Source organism: Hirundo rustica, chromosome 5 (assembly GCF_015227805.2).
Source record: "Hirundo rustica isolate bHirRus1 chromosome 5, bHirRus1.pri.v3, whole genome shotgun sequence".
In the NCBI taxonomy this organism is placed as follows: Eukaryota; Metazoa; Chordata; class Aves; order Passeriformes; family Hirundinidae; genus Hirundo; species Hirundo rustica.
Window position 1 is genome coordinate 59,260,918 of NC_053454.1, and position 13,780 is coordinate 59,274,697.

Sequence of the window (13,780 nt, forward strand, 5' to 3'; positions counted from 1 at the left end):
GAAACCATACCCTTTCAGCTGTAGTAACTTAAAGCACCATCAGCAAACACACAAAGCATTAATTGTGTGCTGATCAGGAAGCAATGAATGCCAGCATGAAGGAACAGGGCAGCATCACTTACTTAAGGTCACATTAAGGGGAGAAGAAAATCCAAAAACATCCCACAAAGGATTCCATCATTTGCTTTCATTATGCCATGTAATAATCCTGAACTTGCTCTGGTTCATGGATGCTTTTTGCCTTACTGAACCACAACAGGGCTAGAAACTGTTTCACATTAAGGCAAGGCTCATTCCTTAGACACAAATTTCTCCCTTAGCTCAAAGCCTAGTAAGCATATTCCCTAATAATAATCCTCACTTCAGCATCACATAGTCATCTCTACTCATTAAAAAAAAAAAAAAAATTACAATTCAAATATTGCACCATTAACACACAATGTTTTTAAAAAAAATTAACATTTTTAACATACTGAAAATTATGCTAATGGCAGTTGAGCATATACTGAACATTCCTTAAATCCAGCTGAAACTTGAATTAAGCCAAACTCTACACCCCTTAAACATGTAGGTGAGTTTTGCCTGGCCCCCACAAGAGACATGGTGGAAAGCAACAAACTCAGATGATGCGTCTGGGGCTTGTTACCCTCATTTGAAAGAAGAGAAGAAAACAAAATTAGTTAACAAACACACAAAATAGATTTTTGAATCCTAGACCACATAGAAACAAGTTAACCTAGGTAAAAATTAGAGCAGTAAATATGTGTACCTTATCTTTTGGGGAAAATTGTAGAGGCAAATACATAGAACAGGACAAATACAGCTCTTGATTTACACTCTTCAACTCTTGTAATCTAATACAAAAAAACGATTCTGCAGCAGACAAATAGTTAAGTTTCATATGCTTTTCCACATCAACTTCCTTGATTTTTCACTCTTTGTTCTAATGAAATAATAATCCTACTGATCATCTACATGAGTATTTCAATCACTGTGGTTATTTTAAAAAAAATCTCATCAGCTTCAAGGCAGGCAAAAAGTTCAAAGCAGGAAAAATGTCTTAAACAAATTTCAGAATTTGGGAGGTTTTCAACACAAAGTGTCAGGGTACACTTTTTGGTGCTCAGTGTTGCAGAATTAGCACTCAGTCAGTGAGACAAAGGTTGGATCAGACACACACCAAAACAGCGTTATTATTTACAACCTAAATCCTGCCCTCCTGCCCCCCACCCAAAAAAAAAAAAAAAAAAAAAAAAAGAAAAAGATTGCCAAATTTCAAATGGAAGGGAGAAATAGTAACTCTGATTTCTTAATCTGTTTTTCCAGGCCTAACATATGCTTATCATGTTTATCATGCTCATCATGTTTAAGCTGTAACAATGTGTTACAATTTTCACAGAGTCAGAATCAAAAGCAGAAAAACTGGAACTTGTGATGTATTATTCATCAAGAATTATAAATGTGGAAAACAAAAAAAGCCTTTTAGTTTCTAATATTCTAAATAAAATAGCATATGCAAATAATCCTTCTAAGAGGTTTTAAATGTAGTATCAGGTTCTAAATATTTAGCTTTATATAATGATAGCTGAAACTATCCTGTCAGCTAAAGTGTGAGAAACTCAAGAAAAGCAAAATAATTTTTTCCACTTCTGACACTGTCCATCTGTTGTTCTGCTCTCTAAAGAGCTCACAACAATACTTGAAAATTTAATTGGTGAAGATGGAGGCTGCCAAAAGTGAAAAGAAAGTGCATTTATCATTATACTTTTCAGCATTTTTCTCTGCATAAGACATGATCAAAGAAGGTGTTAGTCTAAACATTTTCATAAATCACAGCTGAACAAACCCTAAAGCTTATTTTAATAGTTGAAAGAAAAGACTAATGGTCTTCATCTTTCATGATCCATTCAATATTTCCCCACAGTATATGTTCACTCTCAAACAATTACACTCTGTATACATATTGCATTATTATATCAGCATCTTAGTTATCCACCTCCCAAAGGTATCAGGGAAAAAACATGTTAAAAGCTTCAAACTCAACCACTAATGCAACTAAATAACTACAAAACACATTTCAGCACTTTTCTGAGGAAGGGCTGTAAGGGAAGATCAACTGAGTCGATAATTTCGTACCTGTTCTAAGCTGTAGGTAATTGACCATCATTTCCCGTGGCTGTAAATGTTTAGTGACCAGGAGGCTTCATCTACTTCTAATGTTTTTGGTCACTCTGCACCCAACAGTGAGGCAGGGAGAAAACCAAGAAGCACTAGACACGATCACAAATAGCTCCAATGAAAAATCACCATGACAAGGAGACAAATAAGTCACATTTTATTCAAATACTGTGTCTGATAAGGAAATTTCCTTACTCCTTATTGTGTCCCCATCTCCTTAATAGAAACTATAAGAGGCCCTATGATACCCTAGGCAAGGACTAAAACTTCTCCTGAAATGGTGCTGCAAACCTCATCTGAATTATAATTTTGTACGGAATAACATATTACATTTCTTTCTATACAGCACAACTCTGAAGCATTTGATATCATCAAGTTTCATTAGCACATTCTTACTGAGTGCACAAGGGTCATTAAAAGAAAACATTAAACAGTAGTGGTCTTGAACCCCTCCTTTCAGAAACTAATAATCTCCCTCAAGGTTGATATCATGACCTGTTGTCCCATTTGAGTAATGCTGGGGTTATTTAATCTATTTTACAGTGGGGGTTTTTAATTAACCTTAACTAATGATCAGTTGTATGACAGCACCAAATGCTCCAATAAAACTCATAAATTACTACATTTACTTTTTTCTAGGAAATACCAAGACCACCAGGATGCATAAGACTATAGCCAAAGACCAAAACATATAAAATACAACAAGCTGGATTAGACCATAACCAGCAACAGGATTAGTATAGCAAACAGTCTTTAGTATTTGTACATCCCATTTTATGTCATTGCACTGACGTGTATGTGTAGCTATGTCAGTCTTCAGATGCATTTAAAAGTCTTTTATACTATTAGATCCTCATGTTTCCTTTCAGAAAAACAAGATACATCTCTAACCACATCAGGTAAGTGGAGTTCTTGAAAAATTTCTGCCTTGAATTTGTTTTTTTTTCTTTTGTTATAGGCTTTCCTACCCATTCTGAGCATCCCCTTATTAAGATCAAATACTTCAGGAACCTCTTATTTACCCAAAAAGCCTTTTGCTGCAAGCAGCAGACAGCAGGAACCAGCTGCAAAACAAAGAATGCAGGTGGTTCTTTACATGATGTGTAAAGAATCTATCACCAAGAGCATGCCATGGTGATTAAAAGTTCAATAGGATCAAGAGGAGATGGAACAAGTACACATCAAAAAAATAAACACATTGACTAAATACCCAGAAACCGCATCCAATTCAGAATATACCTTGAGCAAAAGTTGCTGGAGAGTGGAAGAATGCCACAAATGACCTATTTTTATTCTCTTTGAGGACCTCATTGTGTCTACAGTTGGAGATGGGACAAAAAGCAAAGTGGAGCCCTTATCTAGCCCAATATAACCATTCCTAACCTGTAATCACTCAAACAAATGCCAAGAAAATTTTGTTGATACACATTTGTGTTGGTTTGGCATTTGAAGGGCTTGCCTGTAGGCAGCAAATGCTACCTACATAGCCCTCCTCAGCTGTACACCCTTGGTAAAGCAATATAATCATATTTTAAACAATTATGGCAGGAGTGTTGGACTGAGATGTTCTTTAGAGTCATTTTCAACTCAAACCATTCTACAATTCTATGAATGTACATTCTTCAAGGTATACACAAACATTTGCAAGACCAACCCATCAACTGCTCTGAAGGACAAGAAATTAACCATGGATCTTGAACAGATCATTTTAAGCATTTCCAATAGATGAAAACTGCTCTACTTCCAACTGTAGCAAACTATTCTGCTGCTCTCGTTCTTATATATACATGCATGCCCCTTAAAAATTCATTTTTCTCAGAAATTAAAAAATATAAAAATCCTTCTAAACAGTTTAACGTATTCTCCAATTAAGGATTATATCTAGCAGTTGAAACACACACTCATCAGCAGGCAAAAAAAGTGAAAATTCTTCACTAATCCATCCTTCCCATAAAGCTGGAGGAGTTTTGATAATTTATTTTGGTTACAAAACAAAGGAGAAGGATGACTTTGGTACTGACAACTATGAATGGGGCACTAAGGAGCAGGGTGGGAAAATGTGTTAACATATGACTAAGAGACATATTATATCCTAGAGTAAAGGTCAAATCTGCATGAAAAACTTGTTCATAGAGAGATACACTAATCTTTAAGTGCCTAAAGTAAACTATCAAGAACTTTTCAGCAGTGTTTGCACTTGGTGTCAGCACTCTCTCAGCACCACATCCACTACAGGCTTGAATGAACTCAGCAATAAAGAACATATAGTAAAAAGTAGATTATATCTCAGCTGGGTTCTTCATAATTAAAAGAAGTTAGACTGCATGTTAAGCAGAATCTCTTCAAACATAAATTACTTTTAAAGGTTGAAGCATGCTTCAGCTATTTTAATCTATGGAACTCCATTAAAAAATTAAAAGCAACATGGAGTTATGGGAAATCATATCTAGAGACCATGCAGCAATTTAATATCGAAATTAGCACATGCCAAGTACTTACAAAAGGGGAACGTTTTGCAAAGATGTGACACAAATTAATATGAAAATAACATGACAACACATTTGAGATAGCTATCCAGTATACAGACAGACCTATATGCTCAAATAAAAATTTAAAAACACAAGCAAATAATGAAAGAACTATGAGAAACTGTCTGAGGAAAAAAAATAATTTCGATAAACACTTTCATGGCCCTTTCTCTACAGGACAACACCACTGTTGCTGAATCCAACAACAAAGTGAGAACTTGCAAAAATATTTCCTACTATCCTAAAAATTCAGAACCCCAAAAACCCTCATCCTTGAACAAGCTCGGATTTACTGAAATTTAAACAAAGGCTTCTCTATGAAAGCCTTAACGTGGCATCAATGTAACAAGCCAAGCTACCTCGCTAATCAACAGAGAGGGTTTGATTTCAATAAGGGTGATAAAAGTTACTCTAACCCTGGCCAGCTACAAGCTCTCAACAGATGATCGTCATTAGGGCTCTATCGGGGTCCCACGTACCCAGGCTGTACAAATGTGTCCTATTAGTACGTGGTCTGGCTGTTTGGCAACTCCGGGCTCAAGACAAATGGCAGCTGCTGCCCTTCAAGGTCTGAAGTCAAGTCCTCTGGGAATCTGAAAGCCCAACTGGAAAAATCAAGGCCTGTTCATTAGAGACTGCTCCAGGGGAAACATGCAAGGCTGCCATTAGAACTATATAAAAGAGCTAATTATTTTTATAAGACTTTTAAAACTATCAAGCACACCCAGTTATAATAAAAAGTATTTACTGCTGGCATTCCATTAAAAAAGACATTGCTTTTTGTCAAAAAATCCACCGGTGACAGTACACGACTGAAGTCTTTGTATGGAAAATTTTAATGAGTCGTCTCAGAGAAAGTTGTGTAAAAATTAACTAGATGAGAGAGCTTCTCAAGTGAAGGGATAACACCACACCCACTAATGTGAGAAAATATCCCAAACACACTCATATCAAAGTAATGAACCTCACATAAAGGTGGGCTGAGACTGTGCATGTGTGATTATCCACTCTTGAAAAATAGAAGGAATTCAAGAAACAAACACGTTCAGCATTGCAAATGTGACTGAAGAGAACAAACAAAATGCTCGTTTAAAATCTGTGCTGCTGAGGAACAACTGAACATGCTGCAGTACTTGTGTATTGATAAATCAACCAGAATGGCACAGGACCCATGTGGGATCAAACATTAAGACTAAGCAGAAAAATGAAAATTAACACCGTTTCAGTATCTTTCCTCTGTTTTATCAAACACTGAAATAAAGATTATAATAACAATACCTACTTTCATAAAATATACTCTGGGGAAAAGTTGGAACATGACTTTTTTTATTATTATTATTATTCATAACCACAAAATTCTTTACTATTTTAACTGTGAAACCAAATCAAAGTTTCTTATACTGAAATATTTTCCCAGCTGCACAGCATGACAAGACTGTATTGAGTTCTAATGTTATAACAGATCACCGCTAGAGAGTACTTATTACAAATCTTTTAAAAGTGCTATATGAAATTCATTAGTGTTCCTTAATCAATTCTTGGACCAACACGCACATTAGCTTCCGACAGCCTAATTCAAAAAAGCAATTACAACCCTAGTCCTCATGTAAAAGGATGACAGAAAGAAGCTATGTTAAACCAGTTTAAAAGAATGAAAATGTAAAGAAAACAGATTAGGAATGATTTATATCAATGCCTAGTGCTGAAGTTAATTACAACTAACCCAATAAAATAGTGCCTTTATTATTGTACAGCAAGTAATAACCTCAGACGCAAAAAACAGAACTCTTTGCTGACTTTTGCATGCTCAATTCCACAGCACACTACATTAAGAATTAAAGAAGTAGTAAATAAGCCACACAGAAACAGCAGGTTTTTAACTAAAAGCAGAAGAGTCCCCTGCTGTTTAACCATGTGGGTTATTCCATGTAAACAGAGCTTCCTATAAACCAGTATTATGTTGTTAGTGGTAAATGCCTAAATCTATAATGAGAGTTTAATTTCAATACTTAAAAGTTAGAGTTCAAGCTTTTATAGATTCTGAAAATAAATTATACACATGTAAAGCTGGAGTTACATACTTAAGTACTAAACTCTTCAGTAAAAATACCACAGAACAAACTGCTTGTCAGACAATGCCTTTTGTGCTATGAGATTGCTCTCAAAGTGACAACTAGCCTTCTCTACAAAGGACACAAATCTATCCTAAAAAAATACACTGTTATGAAGATATACCACATAAAATGTTACAGCATATACGATCTTTAACAATCGGACACAGCCAAAATATCTTGAGATAGGTTGCATTCACCATAATTTATGGCGGCACCAAACATGCTTAAAACAGCAATAAAAGAAAACTTTAACTTAATCCAAAATTCATACAAAATTATAAAAATATCACCGCATAAATAAAATTACATCAGTAATAATTTTCACAGCATAGAAGCAGCATATCTCTCTGATCAAAAGGCATAAACCTAATTTTTGTATCTAGCTTCAAAGAAGTATGAAAAACCGGGGAAAAACTGAATGAGCGAGTGGATCGCTGCTTTCAGGTCCCCAGTTTCTGATGGAGGAAGCAATTTCCCCAGGCAGCTTCTCCCTTTCTCTCTCCCACCAGCAGGCTGTTGCCATGACGCCTCATGAAACAAAATTAGGGGTCAGGTTTGAGTTCATCTAGCAGCAAACCTTCTCCATGGCAGTTTCCTCTCCAGGTTGTTTAACCATCAGCTATTTTCAATGCCAAGATGAAAGACTAGCTTCAGAAAGAATATGAACAGGAATCTTAAAAATTAATTGAGAAATCAAAGTACCAAGCAGTTCTGTAAATAAGCAGCAACGGGAAGTACAAAACTCTTAAGTCAAAGGAGACGAGGCAGAAAAACAGACGTGAGGAAAAGTGACAACGTAAGACGAACAAAGGGAAAAGATCCAAATAATTAAGTTGCAGTGCCAGCATCATTTTCACGAACAAAGGCGAACAAATTGAGGAATAGCAGGAGCATAACTCAGCTGACCCTTGATTTCAGTGCTTTTTTGTTTAACTGTGATTGCAATTTGAGATTTTGTAAAACCACTGAACAGGAAGGAAAATGCCTCTCAAGGTAGACTACAAATTACAAAAACAAGAAAATCACAGCAAACTCAGAGCTGCACAGCAGAACCAGCAGAGCTGGACTGGTCCCACTGATAGCAACATTCATCATCACCATCAAATAGCAGCAACCTCCTTGCTCAATGTTCTTAGCTTCAAATAAATGAATTCAACTAAGAAAGAAATATGACACTGGTTTTGGAACCATAAGCCCCTTTATGTGGTAGGGGGTTGGAACTAAATGGTCTTTAAGGATCCTTCCAACCCAAACCCTTCCAACCCAAACCTTCTAAAATTCCATGATTGCGGTATCACCCTTTTCCCCAAATGTAGCTTGGTTTCTATTTAAGCTCTCATACTGAATGCACAAACACGATGAACAAGATTCTTGCTATCATGGTACCTTTGAGGGAATGAAATTCAAGTGTGTAAACCAATCTCACCTCTTCACTCGTAACACAGGATGTCCAAACCTGTCCCTTGATATTCCCTTAGGCAATCCTATCCTAATGCAGATATTTTCTTAAAAAATTTAGAGAAAATGAAGCTAAATCAATAAAAAAAACCCAAAAAAGGCAGAAAAACTAATCTCTCTCATTACACTCCACTTGCACACTCTGTTCCTTTCTCATCCTACATCTATTGTCTTTACTTGCACTAAAATATATATACACTACATGTTGCAACAAAGGTTGTTATTATCATCTGTCACTATAATAAACACGATTAATAATAATTTTCTGCTCCTTTCACTGCAAATCCTCACCTGCACTCACCAAGCAGATTTACCAAAATAAAAATATCTCCATTATCATGTAGAAATAGAAATAAATGTCTGGAGAACTATTCAAACAGTACTGGAAAATCCAGCTGTTTCTTCTGAATCAAAATTGACTCTGAACTAGGACCTAACACCTAAGAGACCTCAATATCACGATTGCCGCATAATCTCAATTATGAGCTAGTATCACTTAAATTGTCACAAAATGCTCACGGAAAAAATAGTGCATTGCCAACAATCCTTGATGAGACAAATGTTTTCCCAGTTGCAGAAATAGGCAAAAAGCACTGATGCACATAAGTAAGAGTGCAAGTTAGACAGTAATTTGAACAGCACCTCTACACCAAGTTTCTCCGGGTAGAACTTCCAGTAAATACCACAGCTCCCCAAATCCTGAGTTCCCCAAGCAGTTCTGCTTGGAAACAGAGACCCATTATTTGGTTTATTAACACGAACAAAGAAGTTCCCATATTTGTAATTAGTATTAAATCAGCAACAAGCATTGCTGCTCACTGAACTTTCCACAATCTCATACCCCTCCCCTGCACTAACCCTCTTTCCATAGTCTCAAATTAAACAGACTGGCTGTAAAACAGCAGGGCGTCAAATTAAAGCACACTTTATTTTCAGAGGTCTCCACACTTCGCGGCTGACTTCCTGTCAGGAAGAGTTCCATTTCAGTGCAGAGCCCCACCAGCAGGGAGCTCACAGAATTAAGTGCCAGTTGATATTACTTTGTTTTGCATTTACCACCCATGAGAATATTGTTCAAAGATCTAGTTATAAAGTCAGCATGGTATCATCCTCCTGACTAGACTGCCAAGCCACAGGGTGTGCTCTTGCTGCACAAAACTCACCTTAAATGGTGGTGTTTTTTTAAGTCCTAGTGTGCTGGGGAAGCAACAGGATGCCTTTTTTTCTTTAGAAAAGTCTTGCTTCTGTAGTTAAATTATGTTCTCTCAGTTTTGAACATCTGCAGCACTGTATATTAATGGAAATGAAGCTGTTCTTTTCCCCTATCCCACTCCCAAGATTCACATTTACATTAGACAATCCACTTTCCTCCAAAGACATAAAAACATATACATTAATCAAACTCTCAGCAACACAGCTTTAAGGGCTAATAGTTTTAGCTGTAGAGGGTGTTTTCCATTAAACTCACACCAACAACATGTCCTGAATTCCTGACCAAATGCAAGTAATTTTTAACTCATGAAAGAATTTGTCTTCATATGAGCTTTATAATATATGAGAAGTCTACAGATCCACTAAAGATTGTACCTTAAAAAAAAGAAAATCAGGAAGGAAAAAGCCTCTCTTTTGCCACAGAATTCTATTTTAGTAAGAACAATTTAGGAAAGTTCATCTCTTTCCACTCCAGTGCGGCAAACTATTTCAAATAATGGGTTTGTGGTCGGTAACCCTATCTTTTATCCATTTCTCTACCAAAAGCCTGCAAGACATGAATCCTCCAACTGGATTCCTCCAAGAAACAATGCTTCACATCACTCCAAACAAAAATGCCACGGCTTTACTACACCTATCCACTTGTACCTCCCTAGACACTTTCTTAGTCTAATACATATAACCCATCTTGAGGTTTTTTCACACTTCAAAACCATAATTCCTTCCCGGAGAGCAGACGTGTAGCATAAACCAAAAAAATGCTACTTATTGCTCATCTTAAAATCTCACATTGTACATTTCATCTCCAAACTGGAAAATAAGTAAACCCTTAAAGCATCCTCCTAGACTAAATGTTATGGAAAGATATAAGGATATAAAGCAAACACATTTTAACCACTGAGACCACCACTTGCCAGGATACAATTACCAAGTGCTTATTGCATCACCAAGTCAAGAATGGGTCACTTATTATTCATGCAGTATTGGCAAATAATTCTCAGTACGTTCCCACGTATTTTCATGCTTAAGGCAAAAGCAAAGTTATAAATGTCTTTGACTTCTACTACGAAGCAAACTGTCAATATACATCCATTCACTTTATGGCATATTGTTTCTTGCATGAGTCTAATACAATTTTTAAATTGTTTTTAAAATCTAGACATTAATGGACATGGACACAGACATTTTAAATTACCTATCTATAAGCCATAATAAAAGCACCATATTCCTGAAGCCGGCAACTACACCTATGAGAAAAGACAGATTTCAAGCAGATCTTAAGTGTAGTGCAGTTTGAATCTTAGCAATTTTAAGAAGAGGAGTTTGAAAGAAACTCCTATTTAAACATGCTAGGGTGCTCTCCAAGCATTTCCATGGAACTCAACAGGCAATTAAACACACAAACAATTTAGAAAGCAACAGAAAATCAGAGCAGGGATGAAGTTCTAACAGACAGGTTTTACATTATCCTGGGGGTTCGCACAGAATATATTACAATAATCTAATTCTACATACTGCTTAAGTCAAAGAAAAAATATATATATGCAGCTAATTTAAATGTAATTTCAACATACTTGAGTTCAAAGGAAAGGTTTTCCCAGCTGTTTCCATTTATTTCAATCTTATCAGATTTGCACTTCAGACAGTTATCTACCAATCTGATCTTCAGTTTCAGACACTTCAAATGTATAACATAGCTCAATGAAGCAAGCAGCAAAATATCTATAGCACATGTAATCCATTTGTAATTATTCCAAGTACTCTGCTCAGTGACAAATACCAAGCATGAAAACTGTCAATAGATATTTTCAGCACTCAAACTGAAATCCTCAGATTTCAGAGATGGAAAAAAAACTCCCACTCAGGAAGGAAAAAAGTTAACACTATGCATAAACCCCCAGATACATCAGTGTAAGGGGGAACCCTGGTGCTCTAGAGAACAGATTTGGTAACATAACCTTCTGCTTTGTTAGAAGGAAACTTACTGACAAGACAGTAGCTAAAACACAAGCACCAAAGAACCACATTTAAGTAAGGAGTCTGGATTCCACAGCCAGTGCCCACCCACACCTTCCAGGACTTTCATTCACATTCTCCAAAGTTAATCCTACTGACCACTAGCCAAACAGCTCACTGTGTGTATATCAAGTGTCCTGCAATGCAGGAGAATGCAGAAACTCCGTATCACAACAAAAAAAGGAAATGGCAATTGAGGACAAACAGATGAATCACAATGTTGCTTTTATAAATCGAGAGAGCTTAATTTCTTTCAAAACTGGACCCTTCTACATGACTGCAGAATGCCTTTAAGCTCCTGGACTATTAGCTGCTTCGTGAGGCAATGTTGAAACTTTTCAGACAGATTACTTTACCTAGCAATAATAATTGCTACCTGAAACATTAATTGAACTTAAATCTCTTCTGCCCCAGGAGAATACTTTGATAGCATGGCCCTTGGCTACTGTGGGATCTACATTTTCCTCTCCCTGCCTCTGACCACAGTCTCCATCCTGCAATGCTAAACCACTGTAGATTAAAACACTCATTGCAGAAGAAAAAGGAATTTTTGAGGAGAAAAGTTTATAATGTAAAATCTTTTCACTGAAAATACAAGAAGTAGCACTACACATAAAGCTCAACAGACATTTCCCAATTACTTTCCATTCAGTAGTATCCTAAAAAAGATTAGGATATAAATATTCTCTTTTGTTTTCTAGTTACAAGGACCATGTAATATTTGTTACTAAATTACACTGGAAACATCCCTACTGCTACTTGCATAGCAATTGGGATTGCCAAGTATGTTATTAATTGTTAGGATTTACACAGTTTTATTAATGGATCCACTTGGTATGAAGCAGATCTGAGCAGCTTAAGAATCTAAATAATCCACAGTCGAGTAAAATGATCATGAATATTCTCCTTCTCAAAACCACCTCATCTCTACAAAAAGCTAGGCTACCAAATATTTTTCCAATATTCAATACTTCAAAAGAGCAGAAGCAATAAAAATAATTTAGAAAAATTAAAAAGAAGACAAAAGTGCACTACAAAGTTTCTGGCACAATATTTCAAGGAAAGTTAGTAATACAAGGCACAAGGCAAACACCAATAGGCATGACTGATGCAAAATCTTCCTCTCAAATTCTCAGTTAAGACTTTGGTTAAGTATTTTTTGCAATTTTTGCATGTTAAAATCTAAATCACTTTCATTTGTCTGATAAAGTTATGTTTCTAATCATTTTATCATGAAAGCAATCTATCACTGAAGCTTTTTAACTCAAGTTCAGCTGCATTAATCTTTGATACAGAAAAAGATCCTATTGGCAGAAGTTCACACTGTATAAAAAGAAAACCTTTCCACTCCTGGTATCTTCTAAATGGGTTTTAAAAGGAAATTAGAGCACGTATTACAGTTGACAGAAAATCATTTGAAACCTTACAAAATCCCTACAAGATCTACCCTTCATGCCAAAACATATATGTATTTTTGACCACCTATCTAAAGGATTACCAAATTCTTTTTAAGCTTACTTTCAGCTGTTATAACAAAGTGATTAGATGGAAGAACATTACTGTGATTAAAATGTCATCATCTAATACTTGGGGCACATAAAAAGTATTCCAACAGCATTTATTCTCTTCGTACCTAAACCAGGATAATACTAAAGAGTTTTGATGAATCTGTTGAGTTTGGCTGCCATGGTATCACAGTGACATCGGTCTCTAGATAACCTATAGTCAATTCAATTAAAACTTCATAGCAATCACTATAGTTATCCATCACATCAAATTGCACTTAAAAGTAAATTAGAAACCAGTGCAGATCACAGAGCATCAGCATAATGTGCTCTCTCAACCAACTCTGAAAACCTGCCACCTTCTACATCAACTAAAATCTCCAAGCAATTCAAAGGCTTGCCACATTTTAGAACACACTGCAGAAACCCATTCCTGAAGTAATGAACTTGGATCATCGATGCAAAGCTTTTTTTCTGAGCAGAGGATACTCATCAAAGCCTGAAGAAGCCACTGCATTCCACAAACCCTTAAGCAATGGGGTGAATGAGGAAGGAGGCTGTGAAAAATTCCGCTGAAAAAAATTCAACTCCTGTTGCATTTCCTTATGGAAAATAATGGAATCATATGGTTTGTATGGGTACATGGAACATGTTTGCATTGCTCAATTAAGATTCCTTATCAAAGTAAGAGAGATGAGATGACCAAGATGCTGCCCATGCAAGAGATATACACTGACTTCTTTATGAGCACCAGAAACAGCCAGCAAAG

The 13,780-nt window shown here is 36.1% G+C and overlaps 1 protein-coding gene across 6 annotated transcripts in view; it reads right to left on the reverse strand.

Moving 5' to 3' along the window:
* LRBA (LPS responsive beige-like anchor protein) overlaps positions 1-13,780 on the reverse strand; it is a 366,633-nt gene that overhangs the window by 248,509 nt on the left and 104,344 nt on the right. The window lies entirely within an intron of this gene.